Raw genomic sequence first — 10,121 nt, forward strand, 5'->3', positions numbered from 1 at the left:
GATGCAGAGTAAGCTTTCAACAAAATTCAACACCCATTTATGATAAAAACCCTGCAGAAAGTAGGCATAGAGGGAACTTTCCTCAACATACTAAAGGCTATATGTGACAACCCCCCAGCCAACATCATCCTCAATGGTGAAAAACTATCATTGCAGCACTATTTACAATAGGCAGGACATCGGAGCAACCTAAGTGTCCATCGACGGAGAAATGGATAAAGAAGATGCGGCACATATATACAATGGAATATTACTCCGCCATAGAAAGGAATGAAACTGAGTTATTCGTAGTGAGGTGGATGGACCTAGAGACTGTCATACAGAGTGAAGTAAGTCAGAAAGAGAAAAACAAATACCATATGCTAACACATATATATGGAATCTAAAAAACAAAAATTGGTCATGAAGAACCTAGGGGCAAGACAGGAATAAAGTTGCAGACTACTAGAGAACGGACTTGAGGATATGGGGAGGGGGAATGGTAAGCTGGGACAAAGTGAGAGAGTGGCATGGACATATATACACTACCAAACGTAAAATAGCTAGTGAGAAGCAGCTACATAGCACAGGGAGATCAGCTCGGTGCTTTGTGACCACCTACAGGGGTGGGATAGGGAGGGTGGGAGGGACGGAGATGCAAGAGGGAAGAGATATAGGAATATATGTATATGTATAACTGATTCACTTTGTTATAAAGCAGATACTAACACACCATGGTAAAGCAATTATACTCCAATAAAGATGTTAAAAAAAAAAAGAAAACAGGTTATTAGTCTGTATTTAATAAAATGTTGCTCCATACTTTTGAGATTTTGTAGTTAATAGTAAGAAAGGAATGGATAGCAGACATTAAAATTTAAGTTACTCCATTAAGCTAGTTGAGCAGATGGGTAAATAACACGTTACAAAAATGGTCAACTTTGCTATTATAATAAAGCAAAAATAATAATGAAGGAATTATAGTTTTTTTTAGTTGAATGGACCTTAGAATTATTTAATAAATCCTTGTTTTAAAAAGAAGAGGAACAAGGGGGTTGTTGTTGGGGGAGGGATAGATTGGGAGTTTGGGATTAACATGTACACACTGCTATATTTAAAATAGATAACCAACAAGGACCTACTGTATAGCACAGGGAACACTGCTCAATATTCTGTAATAACCTAAATGGGAAAAGATCTTGAAAAAGAATAGCTACATGTTTATGTATAACTGAATCACTTTGCTGTACACCTGAAACTTACACAACATTGTGAATCATCTATACTCCAATATAAAATAAAAATTAAAAAAAAAAGAGGGAGCAGGAGGTGTTCACATCAAGGATATATTTACAAAACAAACAAACTGTACTTGGAGTCGGATAACTGATTCAGTATCAGTTACTGGACAAGCCATTTAACCTGCCTAAGCTTAAGGTTATCAGTCAAAGGAGATTTAACAACCTCCTAGGATGGTCAGACTCATAGAACAGTTAACTTAAATAAATGCGCCATAGGAAGATGATTTATGATTTGCATTGCTTTCCTCAAATATCAGTTATAATTTTGAAGCCCTGGGTCATGAAGTTATTGAAGAGGCAGAACCAGGATAAAGAACACAGGCTTCTTCCCTCTCATTTCTGTAGACTGGTGAGGGCATGGCACTGCTAGGATCCCCCAGGTTTCTTACAGGGCCAGGTAAGCCTAGACTTCTCAAAGATCATGGGCTGGTTGGAACTGGCTGTAGTAGTTGGCTTTTTTCCCCAACAGAAGTACAAATAAGAACCCCTCCTACTTGTGCAGTTCCAGGACAAAGTTCGAGAGCAAAGCTTCATTACCGTGGACCCCTCCTGTAGCCCCACTAATGGTTTCTCCTGGTGGTCAGGACTTGATAGTTTGAGGTAGAACAGTCACAGAGTGCTGGGAAGGCAATTGGCGCCCTTAAGCTACTGGCCAGAAGCAGAGCTGCCTTCCCATGGCAGGCAGGGAGGGCCTCCAGGTAGCCACAGAAATGTCCTTCTGGCCAGCTCTGTGGCGACTGTGCAATGATGTTGTTGTCTGAATTATGGACACAAGGTTCAAGTCTATTCCAATTTTCCTTGGAAATTTTGATATGTACCACTTTGACTGTTTATACAGTAAAATGCTGGTGTATGTTGAGGGAAAATAAGTCAGCCGAAGATTTTCTGCCCTCGTTGAAAAGCAGCATAACATCAGTGAGAAGCCTCATTGCCTTTGGAGCCCTCAAGTCACCTGTGGTGGAGGCCAGACCTCTGAAGTTATAAACCCTGTAACTGGCTGCACTTACTAGAGATGCAAACAGGTCCACCTTCTTCTTGAGGGATACAGTGAACTTTCTCATCAAAGAAGAGAAAAGCAGGTCCCCTAGAATTTCATTTCATGGAGTAAAAACGGCTCATCTTGAAGGACAAATATAGTCACTCAAAAAGACACCAAGGGGCTTCCTGGGTGGCGCAGTGGTTGAGAGTCCGCCTGCCGATGCAGGGGACACGGGTTCGTCCCCCAGTCCGGGAAGATCCCACATACTGCGGAGCGGCTGGGCCCGTGAGCCATGGCCGCTGAGCCTGCGCGTCCGGAGCCTGTGCTCCACAACGGGAGAGGCCACAAGAGTGAGAGGCCCGCGTACCGAAAAAAAAAAAAAATCAAAATCTCTTCAGACCTAAGTGACTGAGGCCAAAATTATCTTAAAGGCATCTTAGAATAATGTCAGAGGAAAATAGCTAATGGTTTTGAAGAAAATGTTCAGGAAAGGCTAAAGCTGCTTGCCCAAGAAGATGCTAAATGGTAGGACAGAGTGGCAGAGCTGAAGGAACAGAAAGAAATGCTTGAGAACTTTAACACACAAGGAAGCAGGTTGTGGATGATAAAAAGAGCCGATTAAAATCTGACTGAGGGCTTCCCTGGTGGCGCAGTGGTTGAGAGTCCTCCTGCCGATGCAGGGGACGTGGGTTCATGCCCTGGTCCGGGAAGATCCCGCATGCCGCGGAGCAGCTGGGCCCATGAGCCATGGCCAATGAGCCTGAGCGTCCGGAGCCTGTGCTCCACAACTGGAGAGGCCACAACAGCGAGAGGCCTGCGTACCGAAAAAAAAAAAAAAAATCTGACTGAATCTGTGCTGAAAATGATAAACTTACCTGCTTTCTTTATAGAAGATTATACAATGATGCAACAGGAAATTAGAAAAAAAAAGAGTGAATCAGAAAACGGAAACCAAGATTATGGATCAGTTGACAATTAGAGGAAACTCATTGATGATGTTAACTTAAAAGTTAACTTCAAAAAAATTGAAAAAGAAAAACAAGGAAAAGTTATGTGATGAAAATCAAATACAGAGATTACTTACAGTTCAAATCAATCAAAAGTCCCCAACTACAGCAGTGTGAAAATTCACAATTTTAAAGTAAGGTTAAAGGTTTCAGTTAAAACCCCAGATACTTCCTGAACTACATCCAGAATATAAAATGCAACTTCACAGAAAATCAATGGAGGAGGGAATTTACCTCTTCAAAGTAAAGGAGAAATTTCCCAAAGTGGATGAAAACATCAGCCTTATACACCAAAACCTTGACTTGGTACAGGAAGATGGCCCAATACCGGGAGGAAAAAAAACTGGAAAGCATCATTTCCTTCAATCGAAGGTGGATCCGCTCCCATGAGAAAACAGCTCAAGGAAGTTGCTTGACAGTTCTGTTGACCAAGAAAAAGCTCAAAGATCTAAGGAAAAACATCTTTACAACAGGAAAAAATTGCCTGAATTAGAATCGTAAATCCAGCGTTTTCCAGGGGACCCCATAGCACCTATTCCACATGTGGCCCCGAGCAGCAGTCAAACAGGGTCAGGAAATCTCTGCATCCTTGGGGCTGCAGGGGAGCTGGAGGGGTGAGCTGTGAGGGCACCTGGACGGACAGCAATCTGCAGGTTTGAATCAGGTGTACAGTGGGCAACTCCTCCCCACCAACATCCACAGGCACAGCTGCATAGCAAATGTGTTTTCTCTCTTTAAATTCATTCTGATTGATGCCCTTTTAGTTTAGTTACTTAATTGATACAGTTGCTCTCACTGAAGTTTTATATAATTATTTAAGATAGTGTTTCCAGAATATAAATGGTTTTAATATAATTCTTAACCATAAAACATTCCCAGTTCACTGGACCCTCTAGAATTAGATCTCATATGTATTGCATTTTAGTTTAATTGGTTCACTATTATTTAAAACATAATTGAAGTCTGGCAGGACCCGGTAGAAACAAGTGAAACATGAGAAAACATGCTGTAAGGTGTGACAAGAAATCTCTCTACAAGTAACATCACATTTATTTCAATAAATGTTGCTTGGTTTTAAAAACAAAACAACACAAAGCAAAACAAAACAATCAAATCAACTCTCACACCCTTGTTAACTCATTCATATTTTTATTAATTTAGCCCTAAATTCATAGATCAATTTTGGGGAGATGACATTTGGTAAGCATCTGTTTCTTTCTTAAAATTTTGTGCTGTTTCTAACACTCATTATACTTTAAACATTTCTAAATTATATACAGTCAAAATAAAGTTTTATTTTATGGCTTCTAGTTTTAGATTTTTACTTGGAAACAATCTCCTCTAAGATTTTTTTTTTTTCCTCTTTGGTATTTCTATGGTTTCAAATTTGTTCAATTAAAAGTAAACCCCACTCTGTTTTACATAAGAATTCAAAATCCAGCACTTTTTTCCCTACACCATCTGCCAGTTTTCAAATATGATTCATGAGATAATTTATGTTTTTTAATTATTTGAAATGTTACTTTTATCAGTTATTAAATTCCCATGTGTATTCAGCTCTATTTCCACTATTTTATAACAGTGATCATACGGATTTTAAAAACTAACAGGGATAGTCTCTTACATTTTTTTCTTTCCTAATTTTTCTTGGGCACTTAATCTTTCACTTGAAACTAGCAGCATTTGGTCAAGTTCTCCTCCACACCCCCAAAACACAAAATTTATAGCTTAATTTAACACAACTAACCTTTTCCTAATGTCTTCATTCTAAGAAAAAGCATACTTTTATACTTATGCTCTCATCCATATATTAGAGTTCACCCATGTACTGCATATTTATTTTTAGGTTTATAGGCATTTTAACTTGTTCTAATTATGAGTACGTGATATTTTGAGATATTAATCTTTGTTTTCTTCAACCTGTATCTTTCCCATTCTTTAATTATGTACTGAGTAAAATGCCTTAGGAAAAGGAATATGATGGAAAGATAAACCAAAAATATGCAGAATATTCTTGCCTTTTATTTGGAAAATCACAAGCCCTAGAGGAGAGTGAGAATTTGGAGAATGAAGAAAATATCGTGGCAAAGAAGTTAAGGAAAGTAGGATACCTCCCCCGACCCCTGCCACCTACTACCACACACAAACACAAAGCACAAACCTTACCCAGACTGCGGGAAGCTGAGAAGAGAAGAATGAGGTAGGGTCGGGTCTTCTACTATCCATGCTTCTTCCAGCTTTATTTGAGACCCTAGAAACCTTTTGCAGCAAAAGACATAGGAACCTAATGAATCCTAATGAACAAGAAGATAAGCAGAAGAGCAGAGTCCCCACCCTGACATTCTTGCCACTGTGTAGCATATGTAGCCCCTCTCCCAATAGCCCACATAATCCTGTCTTCCAGAAAAAAACCTTAAACTCCCCCAACACACTCACACAACAAAAGCCATTTTCTTATAACTATGGCATGTTTCCTCATTTTAGCCTTATCTTCCTGTCATTTTGTGGAGTGATTTGGAATTCCTCCCTTGATTTTGTCATGTCAGCTGAGAAATAATAAGTTCATATCATTTGCTGCTATTTTTAGAGAATTCTGTGTACTGCTCCACATCTAGAGAAACCACGCTTTTCTTGGACTCTTCCCTTGATTTAGTCCATATTTCACTAAATTGGGGATGTATGTTTCATAGTTTGAGACAGAGTTTTGGTTGCTTCCACGTTTGATTTTCATTTTTTGCTATTATACACTTTTAATGTCAAATACAACTCACATTCACAAAACTAAATAAACCATAGCATATTGTTACATATAAGTACAAAGTGACCCCCCTCTCTCTCAGTGCTGTGGTCAACAGATATATCAGCAGTACCCCCCAAAAGCCATCCATCCCCCCATGCCTTGCAGAACCAAGACACTTAGCCATGTGAGATATTTTTTTGCTTTTGTTGTTATTCTTTTCAAAATTAATTCATTTATTTTTATTTTTAAAATTTTATTGAAGTACAATTGATTTACAATTAATTAATTTCTACTGTAGAGCAAAGTGACTCAGTTATACATATATTCTTTTTCATATTCTTTTCCATTCTGGTCTATCACAGGATGTTGAATATAGTTCCCTGCCCTATACAGTAGGACCTTGTTGTTTATCCAGAGATTTTGCTTTATGGATATGAATCATGAGTGAGACCAACATTCTATTCTTTTTTCTTTTCTTCATTTAAAATATTAACATACAATTTAAATACAGTAAAATTTACCCTTTAAGTGTACAGTTCTGTGAGTGCTGACTAAAGTATACAGTCATATAGTCACCACCGCAATCAAGATATAGAACAGGTTCATCACCGCCCCCCAAAGTAACCTCTTTCCCGTTTATGGCAGTCTTTCCCCACTCCACAGCTCTTTTCCCTGTTCCAACAGTATGGCCATTTCAAGACTGTTGTATCAGTGGAATCAAACAGTATTATAGCCTTTTGAATCTGACTTCTATCACATAGTATAATGCATTTTGATTTATCTATTTTACTGCATGTGTCAGTTCTGCATGCTTTTTATTGCTGAGTATGAGTGTACCACAGTTTATTTATCTCTTCACCGGTGGAATGACATTTGGATTGTTTCCAGTTTGGGTGATTACAAATAAAGCTATAAATACTGCACACATTTGCCTACAGGGTTTTGTGTGAAGGTAGGTTTTCATTTCACTTGAGTAATGACAAATTGGATTGCTGGATCATATGGTAAGTAAATGTTTTCCTTTATGACAAACTGCCAGATTGTTCTCCAAAGTAGCTGTGCCATTTTGCATTGTACCATCAATGTATGAAAGCCCCAATTTTTTTGCATCTTTGCCAGTATTTGGAGCTGTTACTTTATTTAAAAGCCATTCCAAATAGATATGTAGTGATTTATCCACGTGGTTTAATTTGCCAAGTGAGTAACGATGTTAAGTATCTTTTCATATGCTTCTCTGCCACCTCTGTGTCTTCTTTGGTGAAGTGTTTGTTCTCATCTTTTACGTGATTTCCTATTTTTGTTGTTGTATGTTTTCTTATAAGTGTTAAGAGCTGTTTATTATTTACATACAGGTGCTTTATCAGATGTGTGATTTTGCAAATATTTTCTGCAATTCCTACGTCTTTAGTTTTCAATTTCTTAACAGTGTCTTTCACGAAGAAGAAATTTTTAATTTTGTAAGTCCAATCATAGATATATAGAGAGAGAGAAAGAGAGAGAGAGAGAGAGAACTTTGGCACTGTATATGAGAAATCTTTGAGTAACTGAAATTCACATCTCACATAGAAATACCAAAGAGGATAATTTTTTTAAATTCTTACATAGAGGAGATTGTTTCCAATTAAAAAAGTAGAACTAGAAGCCATATAAGGAAACTTTATTTTGACCATATATAATTTAGAAATGTTTAAAGTATGATGAGTGTTATAAACAACATAACAATTTTTTTAAAAGAAACAGATGCTTACTAAATGTCAACTCAAAATTGATCTAAATATTTAGAGCTAAATGAATAAAAAGATGAAAAAGTTAACAAGCGGTGTGATAGTTGATTTGATTTTTTATTTTCTTTTTCATTTTGTTTTTAAAGCCAATCAACATTTATTAAAGTAAATGTGAGGTTATTTGTAGAGATTTCTTGTCACAGCTTAATAGTGGATAAAAATGTCTTTTCATGTTTCCATTGTCTCTAACAGGTCATACCAAACTTCAATTATGTCTTAAATAACAGTGAACCAATTAAATTAAAATGCAATAGAACGAACAGGGAATGTTTTATGGTTAAGAATTATATTACAACCATTTATATTCTGGAAAAACTATCTTAAAATAAGTTGTTATTTCTATATGGTTTTGTCTAGAAATTTTATAGACTAGGTTTACACTTAGGTCTATCACCCATTTTGAGTTAATATTGTATATGTTGAAAAGTGTAGCGTTTAGAAGAATGACAATCACATACTAATCACCAAGTAAGTGTTTGTAAGAACTAAAGTATAAGTATTATATTAACATAGTAAATAATATATTACATACTTAGTATCTATTATATACTAAGGTAAAAATATGTAAAGTATGTTATATATTGAGTGTATAATAACTCAAGTATTATATCAGTGCATTTGTATATACACATGGTCACATGTATACAGGTAATCACCATATAGGTATACAACCATATTCTTTCTCCTATTTCTCCAATTTCCAAAAAGAATATGGCACTTTTCAATTTGCGAGTAGCTGTCTTAATTGGCATTCTTTACTTTACAACCAGAATTTTGGAGAACATAACACTTTTCCTTCTCTATGTGCAGTGATGAAAATAACAGCAGCAACAACCACAACAAAAGCATTGCGTTTTCCTTTTCAAAGACCAAAATTACATTCACACTTTATGTTTTAAATGAAATAGTTCCTTCCAGGATAGAGAATGCATATTTATGTTTAAAAACACAGGCCTTCCATCATAATCCTGGTAAGTCAAGGCTTTGTGCTTCTTTTCTTCACTCATTTAAAATAGAGTGAACATATTCTAAGTGCTTCCACAGGACATATTATTTATAAAAAATCTTTGTAAATAGGATTAGTATAATGAATATACATTATATATAATGCTTATTACATACATAATTTCATACTATACAATAGCAGGCAAAACATTAGAGAATATTACAGAGCACAGCTAATTAGTTGCCTGCAATGATTTGAAGAGATATTTAATTTTCACTTTCCATTTCGTTATTTCAATCAAACATCTACAACTTCAGAGCTGCTAATTTATAAAATAGTCTTTTAATCAGAATTCTACTGGGTGCAAGTGACAAAAACTCAACTGAAACTAGCTTAGTTAAGATGTGGACTATATTGGCTCACTAATCAAACTATAGGCCTTGGGGCAACCAGAACCAGGACCTTGAGAACCACAGGGGCTGGGGCTGGGGGGTGTTTCCCTGTCTCTCTCCTTCCCTCCCTTTCTCATTTCTTCTCTTGCTCTGCTTGTTCATTTTCTCATAGCTTCTTAACAAGGCTAGAATCACTGCCCCCAGCAGATTCCAGGCTCTGTCTCTTCTCTTGTGTAGATTCACAACACAACATAAAAAGAGCCGATTCCCATAATTCTAACTTAAAAAAATTCACCAGTAGACCTTTGATTATTTTGCTTGGTCACATGCCCCCTCCCATGGCATAGGAGGAGGATACTAAGGGAACTCCATATAGAATCACAGACCTGCTCTGGGGAATAGGTTATAGGAGAACTAAATATGTACACAAATAAACAAAAAGAGCTTTTCATTTTCCAAAAGAAGATGAGTGTGGTAGGCAAGAAAAAAACAACTGTTGTCCACTTTCATTCCTCCAATTATTTCAGTGGAAGTTCCTATCAAGTATTGACTGAAGTAATCAAATTTGCCAAAATAAAAGCTCAGAGGAAAAGGTAGAATTTAGTCTAGAAAATGTTAGTAATATGTAACTAAATAAATATTTGAGAATTCAAAAATTGCCTAATCTCTTATTACTAAATTAAACATACTTATTATAAGTAAACTCATCTATAAGAACTACCAGAAATAAAATTCACCACACCTCAGCTTACAGATAACATTTATGTTCTTAAAGATTTCTGAGACTCCAACCCAGTATATGCAGTCAACCTCATATTACCATCTCATATATATATATTAACAAAGAAGCAAGCATTTGACTTTTGACTCATATTTTAATGGGACTTCACATTCTTGTTGCCTCTATAAACATATCTCTGAATCAAAGATCATGTGTCTTAACCTAGATCATTTCCACTGTTTCTTTTTTTTTTTTTTTTTTTTTTTTTTGGG

The sequence above is a fragment of the Neophocaena asiaeorientalis genome, unplaced genomic scaffold (assembly GCF_003031525.2).
Source record: "Neophocaena asiaeorientalis asiaeorientalis breed wild unplaced genomic scaffold, Neophocaena_asiaeorientalis_V1.1 scaffold70, whole genome shotgun sequence".
NCBI lineage: Eukaryota > Metazoa > Chordata > Mammalia > Artiodactyla > Phocoenidae > Neophocaena > Neophocaena asiaeorientalis.